Here is an 8,594-nt window from a genome sequence, read left to right as displayed (position 1 = left end):
GCCTGGTTGTATAAATAAAACAGACACGTGTGCACGGTTCGGAAGTAACGCGCAATACTTCATAGATACGCCATATACAAGGACGCATATGAGCATACGGAGGTCGACCCCAGAGACTAACTGCATGCACGGACTACGTAAGCACTTCCTTCAAGAACGCTTTCTCCAGCGTGCCTACATAATAGTTCCACCGGACTCCCCTGCAGCTTGGACATCCTCCTCCGTAAGCCGCGGCCGGGCCGCCAAGACCACTCTTGTGGCCTTGCATAATACCATTATTCACAGCAGCCGCAAGTCCCTGTTCTCTGGATCTCGGGTTTCCCTTAAAAAGACGGAGAGGACGAATTTAAATCCGCCCGCCCTGGAGTTTTTTTTTTTTTGTTCTTTCTTTCGCGGGAGCAAATAGACGCTCCCTCATGCCACAAGAGGTCAGTCCGCGAATCGGCGAAAGGAAAACGGGAGAGCAGGCTTATTGAAATCTCTTATTGCACGTCTATTCAATGCAACGGCCGAGAAACACGCGTGTTACACGCTCTGCGGTGGAAAAGAGAGAATAAAAAAAGGTAGAGGGGAGGCGAACGGCCTGCTAAAAGGCCAGCTCGTTCGCGGTTTTGCGCTGTTCTGATTCCTCCCCCCCCCCCCCCCCCCCCCCCCCATTATTTCCCCTCGTTCTCTTCTCGTCAATGCCCGAGCCTCGGCAGCGAGCGTCGACACGCACGGCCGAAGAAGCGCCGAACGCAGCTACTTCCCCCTGCCTGCTGCGTGCCGCAGACGAGCAAAAAGTGCTCGCAGAAAGAACTCTTGGAGATGCTCACTCTGTTCTTTTGCTCCTTTCCCGTTTGAACGCAAGTACGTGTGCGGAATTTCCCTTTTTTTTTCTCTACTCTTTCTTTTCAGGATGTCGCTCGGGGCGCGGCGTTATGTACTCGTATGTGCAGTTATGCTGCGGAATCACAACGAATGGGGGGGGGGGAACGGCGACGAGCCGCGGGTCACCCGAAACCTCGACGAGGGCTCAGAGCACGCGTAGTACACCGCACTGGTAGCGTTTTGATGCGCTTCCCTGCTTTCGGTCGACTCCCCGCTATGCGACGAGTGCGTAATAATACGCGACCTACTCGAGAAAGAACATCTTCGATCGCAGGTTCCCTGCGGTTTTCTGCAGCTACTTCCCAAACCTATCCCCCCCCCCCCCTTTTTTTTTTCTCCGTCTCCAGCCCAATCCCTGGAGCCGTTTTTAAAAATTCCTTTTTTTTATCACTGTCAGGCCTTACCTTCCTCGAGCTAAAAGCAAATACAGTAAGAAAGTTCGTTTTCAGGTTGGCCGGTGTTGTGCACGTGAGTGATTCCCGGCGGGATGCTGGGCGCTGCTGCAGCGCCGGAACTGGAAATGTGGGTAAACGAGAGATTACATATTCGATTAGGCCCGGTTACGCAAGGGCGCGGCTAAAGGTTACGGGGACAACGAGATCGGCTCGCATCAGTGCTCGTCACGATGGCCCTGCCTACGTTCTATTTTTTCCCACCAGGCTGCGCCGCATCCGTTTCCTGCATTAACTGCTTTTTTTTTTCTATTCGCGCATATTGCCCAATACCCGGGAGCGATCCCCAGAGACGGTCTTCCGAATCGTGTGCCTCACCCTCGGGCGGAAAAATTGGGGGAAAGTTGTTTGCTTTGCTTCTTCTGCGAGGTGTGTGCACTCACCTGTTACACTGATTTCTTCGTCTTTTTTTTTTTCGTTATCTTCGTAATGCGTTAAGAAAAAAAGAGAAGGGCGAACTGCCGCAGATCTTTGCTGTAAACTCATGCACGTGTAGAATAAGATGCTCGGAATAAACGCAGCTTGTTCTTTCTGCTTTACGCATCATGCAGAATTAGTGTATACTGCTGACGAAACAAAGACGTGATGGTAGACTTTTTCGACAGAAGTCTGACTGCATAATGTAGAGGACGGGCGAAGGCGATTCTAGACAGCATCTTTAGTAAAGTGAGTCAAGAAGTTTCGAGACCGGTTTGGTGCCTTCCCCAATGATGACTGAAATGACATGCAGAGATCATTAATGCTCCCTCGAAGCGTAGCAAGTTCAAGCGCTTAAAAGTTGCAGCTGCGGACAATTTTAGTAACCCGTTTGAAATAAAAAAAAGGCCTAGTCTAAATCGAAACGTCAATACACAGTTTTTTTGAAGGGGTTGGCTAAGGACGCTGTCGTTCGTACGAAAACGTTACTTCACGAGAAACATTTGAAATGTTCCTCGCGGGCGAGCAGTGCACCATCGCGGGGTATGCCAGAGCGGAGTTATGTACCGATTTTGGGGGCCTTCCATGTAACCCGCGCTGTAACCCGCGGCATCGACAGGAGCCGAGCATTATAGAGCAGCCTTTGCTTGGAAATTCTGCGAAACATTTTTGTATGCTAGAGAGTAATTGATCTGGCTGCATCAGGAGCCTATAGGGCGTGGTTACAGCGAACATTTAGTCTTTCGCATTATAAACCAAGAACGGATTTCTCGTAGGTAACTTTCTGCTTCAAAAGTAGGAAACTTGTCTGACGCAGCGCCTACTGTTGCAAGGGACAGGATGTCTTATTTAAAAGACTTGGACGGAACTTGACCTAGAGAGAGAGGGTTTATTGACAGGAAAGGCAGAGAGGTTGGCCTGAAAAATAAATATCTGGCCTGCTACTCTGCTCTGGGGGACGAGAAGAGGAGATAAAAGAAGGTCACGATGGGGGACGATGATGATGGGAGGAGGCAGATGAAAAAAACAAGGCACACTTTCTGACATCACAAACGCGAGACAAGGTCCGTGTCGCTCAAAAAGCGTGCGAGCGCTCGCGTTGCCTTTACAGTTCTAAAACTATCTGGCCAAGCGCCGAGGATCAAATCCTCAGAGAGGAGCGATGTGTCCATAGGCTTCAGAGCAGATGCGAGTATGAGTCTTTCACGTGCATACGCTGGACACGCCACTAAAACATGTTCTATAGTCTCTAGCACGCCACATGTGGTACATTCCGGGGAGTCCGCTTGTCCTATTAAGTGCAAGTATTTGCGCGTGAATGCCACGTTTAAACGTAGTCTACGGATAACGCATGCAATAGGGCCAGGTACTTGACCTAAGAGTACAATGTTGCATACTGCCCCATCAACTCCCCTCCCACTTCATTGCGCTGTTTCACAACAAACCATGCAGAGTATGGCCATGCATGGCAGCACACTTACTTGGGCAACAGCTTGGTCTTGGCTTCAAGGATCTTGATCCACATCTTCAGCTTATTGATCAGGTTTTGTTAGAGATCCCTCCCGCGCAAGTATTCATTCTCTTTCATATATTCATAGATCGCGTGGAGTCCCCATACCACCACTAGTGTTGTAGTGCAGCGGTAAAACAGCCACTGTCCCGGCAGGTGGTTGTTCCAAACACAACCACAGGTGGGGCTTGTGAGACCCCAGGATGCTCTTCCTTAGCTCTTGTAAGGGTAATTTTTTCACATACAGTTCTTCGGGAGGCTGCCTGTATATCTCTAGACCAATGAGTTGACGCTCAGTGGCATCATGGGCAGGTGGCAACAGCATTTAATTTATTTTATCTATTTGATTTACTCTCATTGCCACCTGCGATAAAGGACAGGCTGCCCTCAAGTCGGTGGGCAGGTTGGCACCTGCCCATCATGGTAGGTGGCCCACCTGCTCTTTCATGACAGGGATGGACGCCGGCTTTTCTCGTGAACGAGATCTCTTATGTTATCGCGTTAATACGCGATATTTTCTCCTCTCTCCTCTTTCTCTCTTATCATCTTTCATTGAACTAATGTAGATGCAAGTTTTACAGATAGAAATATATGAACGTAGCCCAGCCAAAATTTGAACAAATTTTTGCCCACGTTTGATAAGCCCGTAAGCGAGGCTGGAAAAGCTTGCTCCTATCATGTATTCGAACTGCGCTGGCACGTTTGACGCAAAAGTCCGGTGCGCGAAGCGCATGTCCGACAGTGGAGAATTAGCTCGTGCACCACAAAGGCACAACAAAGAAGACGACGTAAAAGCCGTTGACGTAGATGTGGAAAGAGAGAGAGAAACGTTTAATGGGGTAGAATATGAGTAGATGTACAACTCTTGAGAACAGCAGAAAGAATTGGTGCTTGATGTTTAATGGAACATCGACTATTTTAGACCATCCTGTGCCATAGCGGATGGTGGGCTTAAAACCCATAACTTTCTCTAATTAAGCTGTACTCTCTTCGTAGAATTATAAGCGGGACAAATATCCTGAGGAGAAAAAAGAAGGATTTTAAGAGGAACCAACATTTAAAACTGGTGGAGTGCACGCGTGATAATATCGGCGATCAGAGCGGGAAGCATTTCCAGGGCAATGATGGTGAAAAAGGCACGCCGTACTGCAGCCCATGCCTGCAGAGTGTCTGCATATTTTTCTCACCAGTAGTGATTTAAGAACGTCCACCCAAGGTCCCCGACTTTGGGGCATCATATAAGGCTATATCGGGTGATTTTATAAATGTTTACAGGATTTTGTTTTAAAAATATTGGAAATACTTCGGTGCTGTCTGTGCAGTTGGATCGTACAGCTCTGCGGACATTATTCCATGTGATATATCTCAACTGAAAAGCGATTAATAAAATAAAATTAAGTATATTTATATTTATTTTCGGGCTCAAGATTATATTGTGAAAGTGAACCCCGTCAACATCGAAGGAGAGCCCAGTTTTAATTTTATGAAATGGCGCAGTGGTTCCTCTACAGAAATATCGAGCGTCGAAAAACATGTTTTCGTAAGCTCGTTGAGTTGGCTTTTCCGCATTAGAAATTTATGAAATGGCGTTGCTGCGCGTGCTAGTGTGGCCAAAATCACGTTTTCTTCTTCTACAGCGTAAAATATACAAACTGCGTAGGCATTTGCTGCATTTCAAATGTTAGCGGCGCCATTTTGTAATTGTGCAAAGCTGGAAAACCAACTAAAAAGCTTACAAAGGTGTATTTTTGGCACTTCATGTTTCGAATTACAACGCCGATTCACAAAACTAAATCTATGGGCTCTTTTGGATGCTGAAGGCCTTCAATCTCACGATATAATCTTGTTCCCTAAAATCAGAAATTCAAAAAATTGATTAGTTAGTTTTAGTTAACTGTTTTTTTTTTTAGTTGAGCTCTATCGCGTACAAAATGCCCTCCTTACTGTAAAATCCAACTGCATAGACCGCACCGACATGTCTCTCACTGTTTTTAAAATTGAAATCTGTAGCACTTAAAAAACAAAAGTCACTACTTACTCTACGAGAAGGCCTTTTGTGGTTTAAGCACAATCTAGGTTACGGGCACATGCCATCTCTTACAGGAGATAACTAGGGAGATAACTAGAAGAGGGAGATAACTAGAAGGATAAGAATGGGGTGGAGCGCATATGGCAAACTCTCGCAGATCATGAGTGGCAGTTTACCAATTTCCCTCAAGAGGAAAGTGTACAACAGCATAATCTTACCGGTACTCACCTACGGGGCAGAAACGTGGAGGCTAACGAAAAGAGTTCAGCTTAAGTTAAGGACAACGCAGCGAGCCATGGAAAGAAAAATGATAGGTGTAACGTTAAGAGATCGGAAGCGGGCAGAGTGGGTGAGGGAACAAACACGGGTTAATGACATCCTAGTCGAAATCAAGAGAAAGAAATGGGCTTGGGCAGGGCATGTAATGCGAATGCGAAGATAACCGCTGGTCCTCAAGGGTAACGGAGTGGGTTCCAAGAGAAGGCAAGCGAAGCAGGGGCGGCAGAAGGTTAGGTGGGCGGATGAGATGAATAAGTTTGCAGGCAAAGGGTGGATGCAGCTGGCAAAGGATAGAGTTAATTGGAGAGATGGGAGAGGCCTTTGCCCAGCAGTGGGTGTAGTAAGGCTGATGATGATGATGATGACAGTTTAAAACGTGCACTAGAATCCTGCTAACTATAAATTGAGCTTGGTCGTTTCGCGCAAACAGAACTACTGATGTTCACTTTCGCTCGCCCAGGAGTCTCAAGGGCACGGGCGCCCGAACCTGCAATGAATACCAGCGCCGAGTTCAAGGCAGTAGCCCTGAACTCAGCACCATCCTGTCATCATCATCATCATCATCATCATCATCATCAGCCTGTTACGCCCACTGCAGGGCAAAGGCATTTTCCATATCTCATCTCTCTAATGAACCCTGCGCTTTTCCATTAGCGACCACCGTGTCCCTGCAAACTTCTTACTCCCATCCGCCCACCTAACATTCTGCCGCCCCCTGCTACGCTTGTCTTCTCTTGAAATCTAATCCGTTACTCTCAAGGACTCAGCACCCTGACATACCTCTGCAGTGTGGACCGTGTGCAGATTGCCAGGCTGATTGGCTTAACATGCTTCACCATATACAACGGCGCAGAGAAAGAGGCTGAGGACTAAATTTTCAGCGACAGTCATAATTAATGATTCACACCATGACATTAACCTACACTTGGCGCTGCAAATAGTGTGTATCAACCTCAGAGCTCCGTAAAAGTGTTCAGAAGTCCATGAAGGTGACAATAACGCAGTTGCCAGTGCTGATAGTATGGACAGGAGAGCACTGCAGGCGCGTCGGGAACTGGGAGAATAGGAGACAAAAAGAGTAAATAACAAAAACGCGCCCGAAAAGGCGAGTGAAAGTTGTCTTTTAAACATGCACTTTTTGCGTCGCAGGCGGCAAAGGTGCGAGCCTGGAAAGAAAGAGAAAGTGTACGCGGGTCACTGTGAACGCGCGACCACATCGAATGTTGACGGAACAAGATTGAGCTGTGCTGGGCTCCACGACAAGCGTTTGTGTCCGCGGACAAACGCGTGTATACACGCGTCCGTACAAGTCACGCTCCTAAAGATGATGGACAGCTCGCCGTTACATCATTCTCGCGCAATGCAAGTCTCGTCTGCACCCTCATTTAGGCATGTCTCCGCCCGTATTTAGCCTCGAGAATACAGCCACTAGATGGGCGAAGGTGGAGGGTGGAGTGGGAGGGGGGGGGGGGGGGGAACATATCTACGTTGCATGGTGTCACTATATACCTTCCTGCAAACACGCGTACTCAATACGCCCGCTCCCTCTCGACCTCCCTCCACCCTCATCCATCCCACCATCGCGAATCTCCGACCAAGCCAAAGCGCACCCGCTTATTCTTCGAGCGATCAACAAGAAAAGGCCATTGACGCAACGCTGTCGCTATACTGTCGCGTTGCGGACGGAAGTGCTACGTCTCGTTCACAGGAGGGTTTTGTACTTAGTACACTCTGAGCAAGTGTTTACGCCTATAGCACATTCGCTACTTGACGAGTGAAAAGTCAGTCAACAATGAAGAACAAAGAATGAGCGTTCTTTTTTTCGTTTCCTTTTCGTTTTATTAGTTCTTTTTTTTCACTGGCATTTCGTGATTCCCGGATCTCTGAAACTCGCGAAGCGGTACAGGGCCATCGCTGGTTATATAAGGATCGCCAGGTTGCTAGTATTCCGTCCTACACTACTGCTCGGTCAACGCGTGTAAAGGTGCATGGGTGTGGCCCGCTGCCGACTGGGCTCGGCGTCGCGGTGCGCGAGTACACAACAAAGTGGCGGCGCGCGCGACAGTGGCGCAACGTCGCGGGTGCCTCATCCATCTCCCGGCTGGGAACTTGGCAGCGTGGAGGCGGCGGCGCGTCAAAAGGTACGCGGCACCCTCTGCAGGGAGAAGCCCGCCGGCACCCCTCCCCACCCACCACTTCTCCGTTCCTGCCGACCGTGTATAGTATATACGAGCAGGTTGCAGCGCGTGAATGAGCGAATGTTCGTTCCTGTTCCTTTCCTCCGTCTTCCTTTTTTTTGTTTCTTTACTATTTCTTCTTTTTGATTTTCTATTTGTCGCCGCCCGAAGCGCAAGTTCTGCCAGTTGCCCGTAAGCGAAGGTGTGCGAGTGTTATTAATACCTGGCATCTGGGCCCTGGGTGGCTGCCAGCGCCTGTGCGAGTGTACTGTCCATTTATGTTCCATAGCAAAAAGAAGGAGAAGGAAAGGCCTCCCCTTCAAAGCTCCGCTCGGTCAACGCACCCCATCCTTTTCTACGTATATTATTTTTTATAAAGCGAAGAGTTTAGTGAAAAGTGTTTTTTGCCTAGAAATGAAGGAAGGGGGGGGAGAGATTAGAAAGCAATGACAACCACTGGGAATGCGGAACTATATATTTATATGTACTTAGGTACATCTTTCGTACACATATTTGCCTATAAATATATATGTGCACGTGAAGGCCCACCCCAGGTGGGTTCAAAATCTTCCACACACAAGTCTACACACAGTCTACACACGAAGAATGCTTGTAACCTGTAGCTGCAGAGCCCTCGAAGCTCGAAGCGCGCAAGGTGCTCAAAGGCGGCGCCCTCCCAAAGGAATGTCTGTGACACGGGCGACGCGAGACGCTTAGTTCGCTTTTTGCCCGCCGAACTGCTTCTTCTCTTTGTCTGGGTAGCATCCCCGACAATCCAAAACATGAGGCCGTTTTTGCGTCTATACGCACGCATGCACCCCGGTCGATGAAAAACTAGCCAACGAGCCTTTGTCTCGTTG

This window comes from Amblyomma americanum, chromosome 2 (assembly GCF_052857255.1).
Source record: "Amblyomma americanum isolate KBUSLIRL-KWMA chromosome 2, ASM5285725v1, whole genome shotgun sequence".
Taxonomy (NCBI): domain Eukaryota; kingdom Metazoa; phylum Arthropoda; class Arachnida; order Ixodida; family Ixodidae; genus Amblyomma; species Amblyomma americanum.
The sequence above is the reverse complement of the archived record's forward strand: the minus strand, read 5'-3'. Positions refer to the sequence as shown.